A 10,370-nucleotide genomic window follows, 5' to 3' on the forward strand; every position below is an offset into this window, starting at 1 on the left:
CCACAGTAATGATGTAGATCAGAAGTGTTAAATACAGTGTTTGCAGTACAGGGAACCAAGATTAAAATATAATTGGGAAATATTTAATAAAATATAAGTTGTGACATTGTTGTTCAGTCATTTTCAGTCCTGACCAGACATTCATGATGCCATGTGGGTTTTTCTTGGCAAAGAAAACTGAAGTGGTTTGTCATTTCCTTCTCCAGCTCATTTTTCAGATGAGGAAACTGAGGCAAACAGGGTTAAGTGACTTGGCCAGGATCACACAGTGAGGAAGTGTCTGAGACTGGATTTGAACTCAGGAAGATGAGTCTTCCTGACTCATCTTAGGTCCTGGGTTCTACGCACTGTGCCACTTAGCCATTACAACATCGATAACATTAATTTATAGTTTTCTAAGTCAACGTGTAACCCACAATGATTCTTAAGTATTGTTTACTGGTCCTTTTTCTAGATGAATTGACACCACTCTTCTAGATGTGCTCTAAGATCTCTTCCAGCTCTGGTCATCTCATTGACATTTCATCTTCAAAAATGGCTTCAATCCCTTGAATTTGTCTCTACTTCAATTTGTGTGTTACCACATTTTGTAAGGTTCTCTTAGGAAGCAAAGCAATCTGAGGCCTCTCTATGATAATCTATTTAAATTAGAACATTGTGAAGGAAGATTCTGATAATTTCCTTGTGTATTTGTTTTACTGTTGAAAGACATAGGCACACTCTAAACCACTGTGAAAGCATCAGTTCCTGTGATAGTGATAAACCAAGAAGGGACCAAGACCTTCATCCAAGGAGATATGAACTATTTCATCCTCCTGCCTTCTCTTAAGTTTCTATTTATACCCCCTCTTCATTTAAATGTTTAATTAGGAAAGAACACTTCCACTCATTATAATTAAATGCAAGCACAGATTCTTCCTCACAAAAGAGTCATTTTCCATTCAGTTTATACAAAGTTTTGTTTTGTCCCTGAATGAATCAATATGAAAATTAAGCTAGTTGTCTGAAAGCCCTAAAAAGAAGTGTAGTTTTCATAATGCAAGGAAGATTAAAATGAATTTAAAATCTCAAAGCATATCCTTTTAGAATAATTGCATGCTGTATTCTTGCAACACTAAAAGGTAGCATTCCCATAGAAAAGGGAGAGGAACAAAAGGGCCCTTTCGTTCCAGTTTATCTTCTTTTAGAAGCTGGAACCTTTTCACAGTGGAAGCACAATTTTTCACTTTTAATTGGCTAGTCTGCAATGGAGAGATTGTGAGACAAAAAGGAACCCTTGTTCTGATTAGGGATGGGTGGAACCTTTAGTGGCTGGGAAATTGGAGGTGGAAAGGGGCTTGGGGTTGCAGAATAAGTGATCTAAGGTTTAGATGTTTCCAGGGGCCCTCTCCAAATACTCCAGCTCTCTCAAGGCAACAAAATTGGACTGGAAACCTTATTTACAAGAGCACAGACTAAAATAACCAATTTCTCCTGGCTTTTCACTTCCCACCCAAGTCTTCTGAGTGGAAAGCTTTTTGGGTAGACTGATTTCCTGAGCTGCAGTAGGGGTTGGGAGAGTGGGGATGTGGAAGGGAATGCAAATTCTCCCTTGGATGGATTGCCTTTGTGACAGAGGCTTTTCCTGGAGTAAAACATCCCAAACCTTCCACTTGAGCAGGTGGTTTTTTCTATCAGGATTTCAATATTGGCTTGAGACCCTTGGCTAAAAAAATTTGCTGACAAGCAGAAGTCTTTTCCCTCACATTTCTATGCTTCTACTGAACATTTCACTGCCTGTGCATCTGCCAGAAACTTGAAGCTTAGAGGACTGCAAGATGAAATATATCCCACTTTTCCCCCCAACCTTAGAAAAGTACTCTTGGTATGTGTTCAAATGCAATTGGAGCTTAGACTGGTTCTCATTTTATCTAATCTGCTTGTTCACTTTGGATGCAGAGACTGTTTTGCTTTGGCATGGATGCCCTACCTTCTATCTTATTTAAAAGAAAGCCTCTGCCTATATGAGGAGTTCATGTGTGTAAACTACAGAGTGTTCAGGCAGAGACAGATGGTGTCTTAATTATGGCAGGGTCCAGAAGCTAATGTGTATGAATCTTGTAGCAGCATTTGAATAGAATGTGTCTTTAATGTACAAGAAGGGAGAGATCACAACCACCACATCAGGCCACGGGAACGATATTGTGACCCTAATTAAGAGTAGATGTCCTCTTGGTTCCATATGAAGCAATATAAGAGGGTTGAGCAGCAATGCACTGCATTTATTCTTTATGTTAGTAAATTATACTCCAAAGTATGCTTCAAAAAGTTAACAAAAACAAAAACAAGCTATGCGTCCTAAATAATTTATATGAGTGGCCCACAAGATTTCCAGACATTTTTTACCTCTCTTTGCTGGTATTGACATATACACTAATTGTCAGTGGCATTAACTAAAAAGATAGTGCCTGTTTCAAAACTTCATTGTAGGACTTAGGAAGGGTTGAACTTGATTTCTATGCAAAATACTTGCCTGAACACGAAAGGATAAAAATTATCCTTCCACTCCAATTCTGAATTCTAACTCTTGGTTCAAATTGGGAATCACTTGAATGGTTGTCTCTGTGGCTACCAAAAATGAGCCTTTAATATTTCTAAGATTAGCCCTCCCCCCAAAAAATAGCCAAATGCCTCCATTTTCCTAGATGTGAAATTTGAAGAGTCCTTCAAGGTCATCTAGACCAACGCCCTCATTTTACAGCTGAAGAAACCACAGCCCAGAACAGTTCAGTCCCATGCCCCAAATCACACAAGTAATTATTGCTGTTTTTTGTCCTTTGTTCTCAAAAGGATCATGACATAGGGAAGGTGATGCTTGACTTGCAATTGAATTGAATTGAACTAGGAGAGGACTGTGCAAAGTCACCAGCTTTACTTTCTCCTCTAGAGTCATCTAGGTCCAGTGGCAAGATATAGACCAGGACTACTGGAAATGGCCCCACACAAATGTGCATCACAATGCCTTACCATATGATTGAACCAAGAAAACTATTCTCCTATTGCTGGCTCCACATGCAATACTACTATCACTTACTATTTGTGTGACCAAGGTCTAGTCATCTAATCTTTCTGGGCCTCAGTTTCCTCACCTGCAAAATGTTAAGATTAGACTTTGTGGCTGCCTCTAAATCTATGCTGTTATCATCATATTTTGATTTTTTTTCCACAATAACTTTGGAAATTCTATGATCAAGTTCTTAATACTCTTAGCAGAGCTGTATTTTTCAACATCTGGTGTCAAGAAAACTTAAGTTGATATACCACCGATAATGGGCAGCTAGGTAGCACAGTGGATGGAGTTCTGAGCCTGGAGTCAGCAAGATTCATCTTCCCAAATTCAAATTTGACCTCAGACACTTACTAGCTATCTGACCCTAGGCAAGTCTCTTAATCTCATTTGCCTCACTTTCCTCATCTGTAAAATAGGCTAGAGAAGAAAATGGTAAACCATTCTCAATGCCAAGAAAACCCCAAATGTGTCGTGAAGAATTGGACATGACTTGACAACCACTGATAATACATAGTAATTGTGCAAAGATGATTGTCACCTATCCTCTCTCAAACTCAGTTTCATCCATGAAAAAAAAAGGTAGGAGACATGGGACTTGATTGCATCTAAGGTTTCTTCCTAACCTATAATATCCAGGCCAATGAATAAAAAAAAATTATACTGCACCCACCCAGAAACACCTGGCCGTGTAACCTTGAGCAAGTTACTTAACCCCAAATGCTCAGGGGTGGCCAGGTGGCTCAGCGAGTAAGAGCACCGGCTCCAGTGTTGGGATGCCCTGGTGATCAAATCTGGGCTCAGATACTTAGCACCACACCCAGAAATAACTGGCCGTGTAACCTTGAGCAAGTTACTTAACCCTGATTGCTTTTAAAAAAAGTTATCCTTTTTAATAAGAGTTTACACCAAATGAGAATAATTAGAGTGATGTAAATTGCTGATGTTGTACCTGCCTGTATAGAAAATAAGCTGGAGAACTCATAAGGTCAGAAATGAAAGGAGGCAATTTTGTTTAAATAAGAAATTGTCATTAAATATAGTTCAATAGACATTTGTTCAACTACTATTATGTTCAAGGAATCCAAGCTAGGTGCTGGCTACCCACTGCTCCACAGAGACTCTCCTCTTTTAAGATTAGTACAAATAAAGCATCTGGAGGTATGTAGCACCAATGCAATATTCACAGCACCCATAGTCATGACAAATATACCTGCATAGTTCTCTTTTGCAAAATATAACAGACTCTCCATAGATAAGACAGAAGCAAAACATTTATTCGGACACCAGAAAACTGAATCCTAAAACCAGCAAGCCAGTTCCAGCATGGTAGCAAAGAAGTTAATAAGCCACAATAGCACAGAGAGTCACAGCATCCTTTAGTCTTCCCACAAAATGACACAAAACCAATATTTACTTACAACTCTGTCTCCCTTGGATGCTTGCTCTCCTCCCTCCAGTCTAGATTGCTCTGACTCCCAGCTTACTGTGGGCTCTGCTCTACCCTTCAGCAAAATCCTCCCACCACAGGCTCTGTGTGAGCACATTCAGCCTGTATGGGGCAGAGTATATTTTCAAAGCAGGAAGGTCTTCAAATTCCCTTAGACTTATTAAGGGGCAGGAAAGATCTTCAAATTCCCATTACCATTATAAGGTATCATGGTATTATAGTAATATGGGGGAAGTAGAGGGGAAGAGAATAAGCATTTATAGAGCACCTGCTTTGCACCAAGTTCTTTACAAATTTTGTCTCATTTTATTCTGTGAGGTAGGTGCTATTATTATCTTTGTTTTACAGTTGAGGAAACTGAGGCAAACTGAGGTTAATCGACTTGCCCAGGTTTACACAACTGAGTGCCTGAAACTGGTTTTGAACTCAACTCTTACTGACTCTGGGCCCAGCACTTTATCCATTGAGCCACCCAGCTGCCAATTTTTCTTCTTCTTCTTCTTTTTTGAGGGCAATTGGGGTTAAGTGACTTGACCAAGGTCACATGGCTAGATTGTATGTGAAGTGTCTGAGGTTGGATTTGAACTGAGGTACTCATGACTCCAGCCAACAGACCAATAGATAGCTATGGCATAGTTTTCTCATCTGGAAATGGTGCTAATAAAACTCATACCATCTACATTTGCCTGGTGAGGATAGCATAGTGTTGTGCATAAAATTATGAAAAATAAAAGTTTCTGGGTATTGATGATCAATTTATTATCTAGGATATCCAATAATCAATAAATTGATGGTCAGTGGTTTCTCCCAGTAAGAAAAGACAAAGACACAGGGTCCTGAATCATCTTGAATATCCCACTGTTTTCCTGACAGCACGTCATTGAGCCCTCTCCTGACCAGGAAAAGGCCACCCTAATTGGTGGACTCTTAATGAGGAAGTGTACTAAAAGTCTCTACCTCCTCTTGCTGAGAACATAGCTTGATGATGCTCAGCAGCCTCTAGCAATCTAGGCAGAGGAAGCCTTTCCATTTGGATCCCTCTGGCTTCATAAGCCAGGTTACTCTCAAATTCTAATGAAGGGACCAAGGTCACAGGAATGACTCTTGGTAACTACCTTAGCAAGAACCAGCCCAGGCTAACTTAAGCCTTTGGAATAAACAAAAGCCAGGCTCCCATTTGGGTGGGGCCCAGCCCAATCTAGTTAATAAGAAGCAGGTGCCTTGGGTTCTAGGTATAATCACATCACTCAGTCATTCCCTTCTGAAACTGACTCCTCTTTTTAGAAGTGGGGTCTTAACAAAAAGGGTAGGAAAAGGATGGATCACAAATTAATAATGTATTAACATTATTTATTAACACAATGTCAGTTAACCTCAATAGTATAAATGAGTTATTATTTTAACTGAAGTTACAGGGGAGAAGACTTTTTGTGTGTTAGAATAATAGGCATGATGTTCTATATAAAAAAGTAAAATATAGATGGGAAAAAATGTAAGGAATGTCTTTTGCTGACAGATATGACACTTGTGCCAATATACACAAATGCAAAAAAAAACTGTGCAAGGATTATCCATTCTTGTGAGACTGCCAAGTTTAAAAAAAAAAAGTTACCTTAGTAAGGTAGCCATGAGAAAGGGCTCATGGGTTATCTGATACTTACTGGGAAGGCAGCCACCCACATTTTAATATCATTCCTCATTCCTGAATAAACTGTTCTTTGTACTCATTTCCATATTATTGCTCATTACTTTGTGACCTGCCTGTTCTTAAGCATTGTTGCAACCAGGGTTGGGCACATGTAGATAGACCTCAAGTAGAGTGCTTTCTAACTTGTGCCAGAGTAATAAACTGCATGTAGCAAGAGCTTGAGGACTTGGATTGGAAGAAGGCAAATTAATAAATGTTATGCTCAAGGCCAACTAACGTTTTTAAGTCAACAATTCAGACTTTGAAAAATACACTAGAAATATAGTCTGAAATCATAGATATTTCGGAATTATTTAGATCTATTCTTACAAAGAAATCAAATGATTGGGAGGTGAAAGATCTACGAGACTAAAAGTAGATTTAGATTTAGGAATGGGGGTGTACCATTTGAATTTTAAAATTCGGTTCTTTCTCATTGTACCTTTTTACTGCTTAATACAGTGCCTAGCACATAACTAGGTCCTTGCTTGTTGACCTGACAACTTTTAGATGCCTGAGCCTCTGTTTCACAACCTTCATTCACTTGGAAATTTTCAACATAATGCATTATGGGCAGAGAATCCAAACCTGACCAAATATCCAGCTGCTATGCTATTAGAATGAGTTTCACACATCATTTATGATCAGGATTCCAAATGTTCATGTTTTGGCTGCTGAGAGTTGCATAGAGAATATACAAAAAATCCTTATCTATCTGTATCTATCTATATTAAATGAAAAGTTAATTTTTTCTACTTCTACATCAAATCATTTTTGTGATATGGTTTCAGGAAAGAAAAGAAAGTAAAACCTAATACCTTAGGACTCAGTGGTTCTTTTTCCTCCTTTGGATCGTACGTTACCACAAATGGAGAGAGGACTGTCCTTTGCCTTTTCCCTCATCCACTCTCCCAAATAAAATACTCTCCATCAGAAGATTAATGCAAGTTTTCAGGCAGGACACATGGTTCTTTGTTGCTTAAGTCAGAAACCTAAAGCTTACCTGCTGCCACAATATAAATTGTTTACCAAACTTTATTTGGAATCAGGAAGACCTCACATTGTACCTTAACCCAGTAAGAGCAGAACTATACCCTATAGATTCCAACAGAAAACTATTTAGAATCCCAACTAATATTAATCCTTAGAAGCAGACAAGGTAGTTAATATATTAATAGGCAATTCATTTACTTTAACAACCTTAAATTCAAAATTATAATATATACACATATGTATAGCAATATACCATTAATATAATGAATATATAATTATATAATAAATTATTTTATATAGAATAATAGACTTTAATACATATATAATAGCACCCTTGTAAAAAAATTAATACATTCTAGAGAATATTTACATGTTTCCTATTCACTTCTTTATCACCTAAAGTTTTCTAATATTTAATAAAGAAATATTTTGTTTTGATTTCTTTTTGGAGGGGGGAAGGCTGGGCAGTTGGGGTTGTGGCTTGCCCAAGGTCACTTGGCTAGTAAGTGTTAAGTGTCTGAGGCTGGCTTTGGACTCAGGTCCTCCTGACTCCAGGGCCAGTGCTCTATTCACTGTGCCACCTAGCTGCCCCAATAAATAAATATTTTAAAGATATTTAATACCTTCCCAATACTAGCACAGTACCTGGCACAAAATAGACTTAGCAATGTTTGTTGATGTGACTTACAGGATGCTAAAATAGAGTAGTCTGAGTCTCTTTGAGGAACAAAGAAGGAAAATTAACAAAATTTTAAAGAATATTTTGGTGTACGTATACCAAGCTAAGGTCAAAATGGGTACATGATTTAGACATAATGGGAGAGATTATAAGCAAATTAGGAGAGAAAGGAACAGTTTTCCTGTGAGATCTATGGAAAATGGAAGAATTTATGATCAAACAAGAGATAAAAGACATTATGAAATGCAAAATGAATAATTTTGGTTACATTAAATTGAAAAGGGTTTGCATAAACAAAGCCAATGCAACCAACATTGGAAGGGAAGTAGAAACCTGGGAAACCATTTTTACAGCCAGTATCTCTGGTAAAAGTCTCATTTCTAAAATATATAAAGAACTGACATTCCCCAATTGATAAGTGGTGACATAAGCAGGCAGTTTTCAGATGAAGAAATTAAAGCTATCTATAGTCATATTAAAAGTGCTCTAAATTGATTAGAAAAATGCAAGTTAAAACAACAAAACAAGCAAATGATAAATTTTGGAGAAGATATGGGGAAATTGGAACACTGATGCATTGTTGGTGGAGTTGTGACTGATCCAACCATTCTAGAGAACAATTTGAAACTATGCCCAAAGGTCTATAAAACTGTGCATACCCTTTGACCTAGAAATACCACTTCTAGGTCTGTATCCCAAAGAGATTATAAAAATGAGAAAAAGACCCACATGTACAAAAATATTTACAGCAGCTCTTTTTGTGATGACAGAGAATTGGAAATTGAGGGGATGCCCATCAATTAGGAAATGACTGAACAAATTGTAGTATAAGAATGTAATGGAATACTATTGTTCTGTAAGAAAGGATGAGCAGGTGGACTTCAGAAAAAACCTGTAAAGACTTATATGAAAAGATACTGAGTGAAGTGAGCAGAACCAGGACAACACTGCACACAGTTACAGCAATATTGTGCGATGACTGACTATAATAGACTTAGCTCTTCTCAGCAGTGCAAGGATCTAAGACAATCACAAAAGACTCATGATGGAAAACACTATTCATATCCAGAGAAAGAATTATGGAGTCTGAATGCAGATCAAAGCATACTGTTTTCTCTTTTTTTTTTTTTTTTTTGGTTTCTTCTTTTTCATGGTTTTTCCCTTTGGTTCTAATTCTTCTGTACAACATGACTAATGTGGAAATATGTTTAATATGATTGTACATATATAGCCTATATCAGATTGCATGCCATCTTAGAGAGGGGAAGCAGAGGGAGGGGGAGAAAATTTAGAACTCAAAATTTTATAGAAGTGAATGTTGAAAACTAAAACAAATAAATTCAAATTTTTCAAAAATTAATTCTTTGGTGCTTTCATTTAGTATTTTTAAAATAAATATATGTATATGTAAAGTCTCAATAAGGCTCTCCAAAACCATAAGAAACTTATGTGACATAGAATTCCTAATGAAGCCCTTCCCTTATTTTTGCAGTACAAATTTGGATTCTGGATATTTCAAGCTCCGTAACAAATAATCACCTTCATCAGATACAATTTCCAAAAGGCTCATATGAACTAAGAATACCTCATTTTATTGCACTTCACTTTTCATGCTTTGAAGATACTGTGGTTTTTTTTTTACAAATGGAAGGTTTACAGCAACCCTCCTTTAAGCAAAACTATTGGTGCCATTTTTCCAACAGTATATGCTCATATCATGTCTCTGTGTCATATTTTGGTAATTCTCACAATATTTTTAGCTTTTTAATTATTATTACATGTGTTATGGTTATCTATAATCAGTGATTTTTAATATTACTATTGTAATTGTTTTGAGGTGCCACTAACCATGCCCATCTCAGGAAAGGGACTTAATAAATACTATGAGTGTTCTGACTGCTTCCCTGACAGCCATTCAGGTCTCTCTCCCTTTCCCGCTGCTCTAGCCTCCCTATTTCTTGAGTCACTATATTGAAATTAGGCCAATTAATAACCCTTCAATTTACTCTAAGTTTTCAGGTAAAAAGAAGAGTCAATCAATATGGCAAACTTCATTGCTATCTTATTTTAAGAATTGTGACAGCCACCCTAACCTTCAGCAACCACACCCTGATCAATTAGCAACCATCAACATAGAGGCAAGACCCTCCTCTAGCAAAAGGACTATGACTCACTGAAGGCTCAGATGATGGTTAGCAATTTTTGCAATAAAGTATTTTTTAATTAAGGTAGGTACATTATTTTTTCAGACATAATACTATTGCACACTTAATAGGCTATAGTATAGTGTAAACACAACTCTTATATACACTGAGAAACCGAAAAAATTGTGACCTACTTTATTGCGATGTTTGCTTTATTGAGGTGGTCTGGAATGGAACCCACAGTATTTCCGAGGTATGCCTGTATAGTCATTATGTGGGCATTCTGAGTGTGACATTTTATTTAAATTTGAATTAATACCTTGTACAAGTATTTATAGCTGAAAGGCTGGTGAGGAGGGGAATATTTCTTA

This window comes from Petaurus breviceps, unplaced genomic scaffold (genome assembly GCF_028583685.1).
Source record: "Petaurus breviceps papuanus isolate PSGF00001 unplaced genomic scaffold, PetGlider_PUasm1.0 214, whole genome shotgun sequence".
NCBI classification, from domain to species: Eukaryota; Metazoa; Chordata; class Mammalia; order Diprotodontia; family Petauridae; genus Petaurus; species Petaurus breviceps.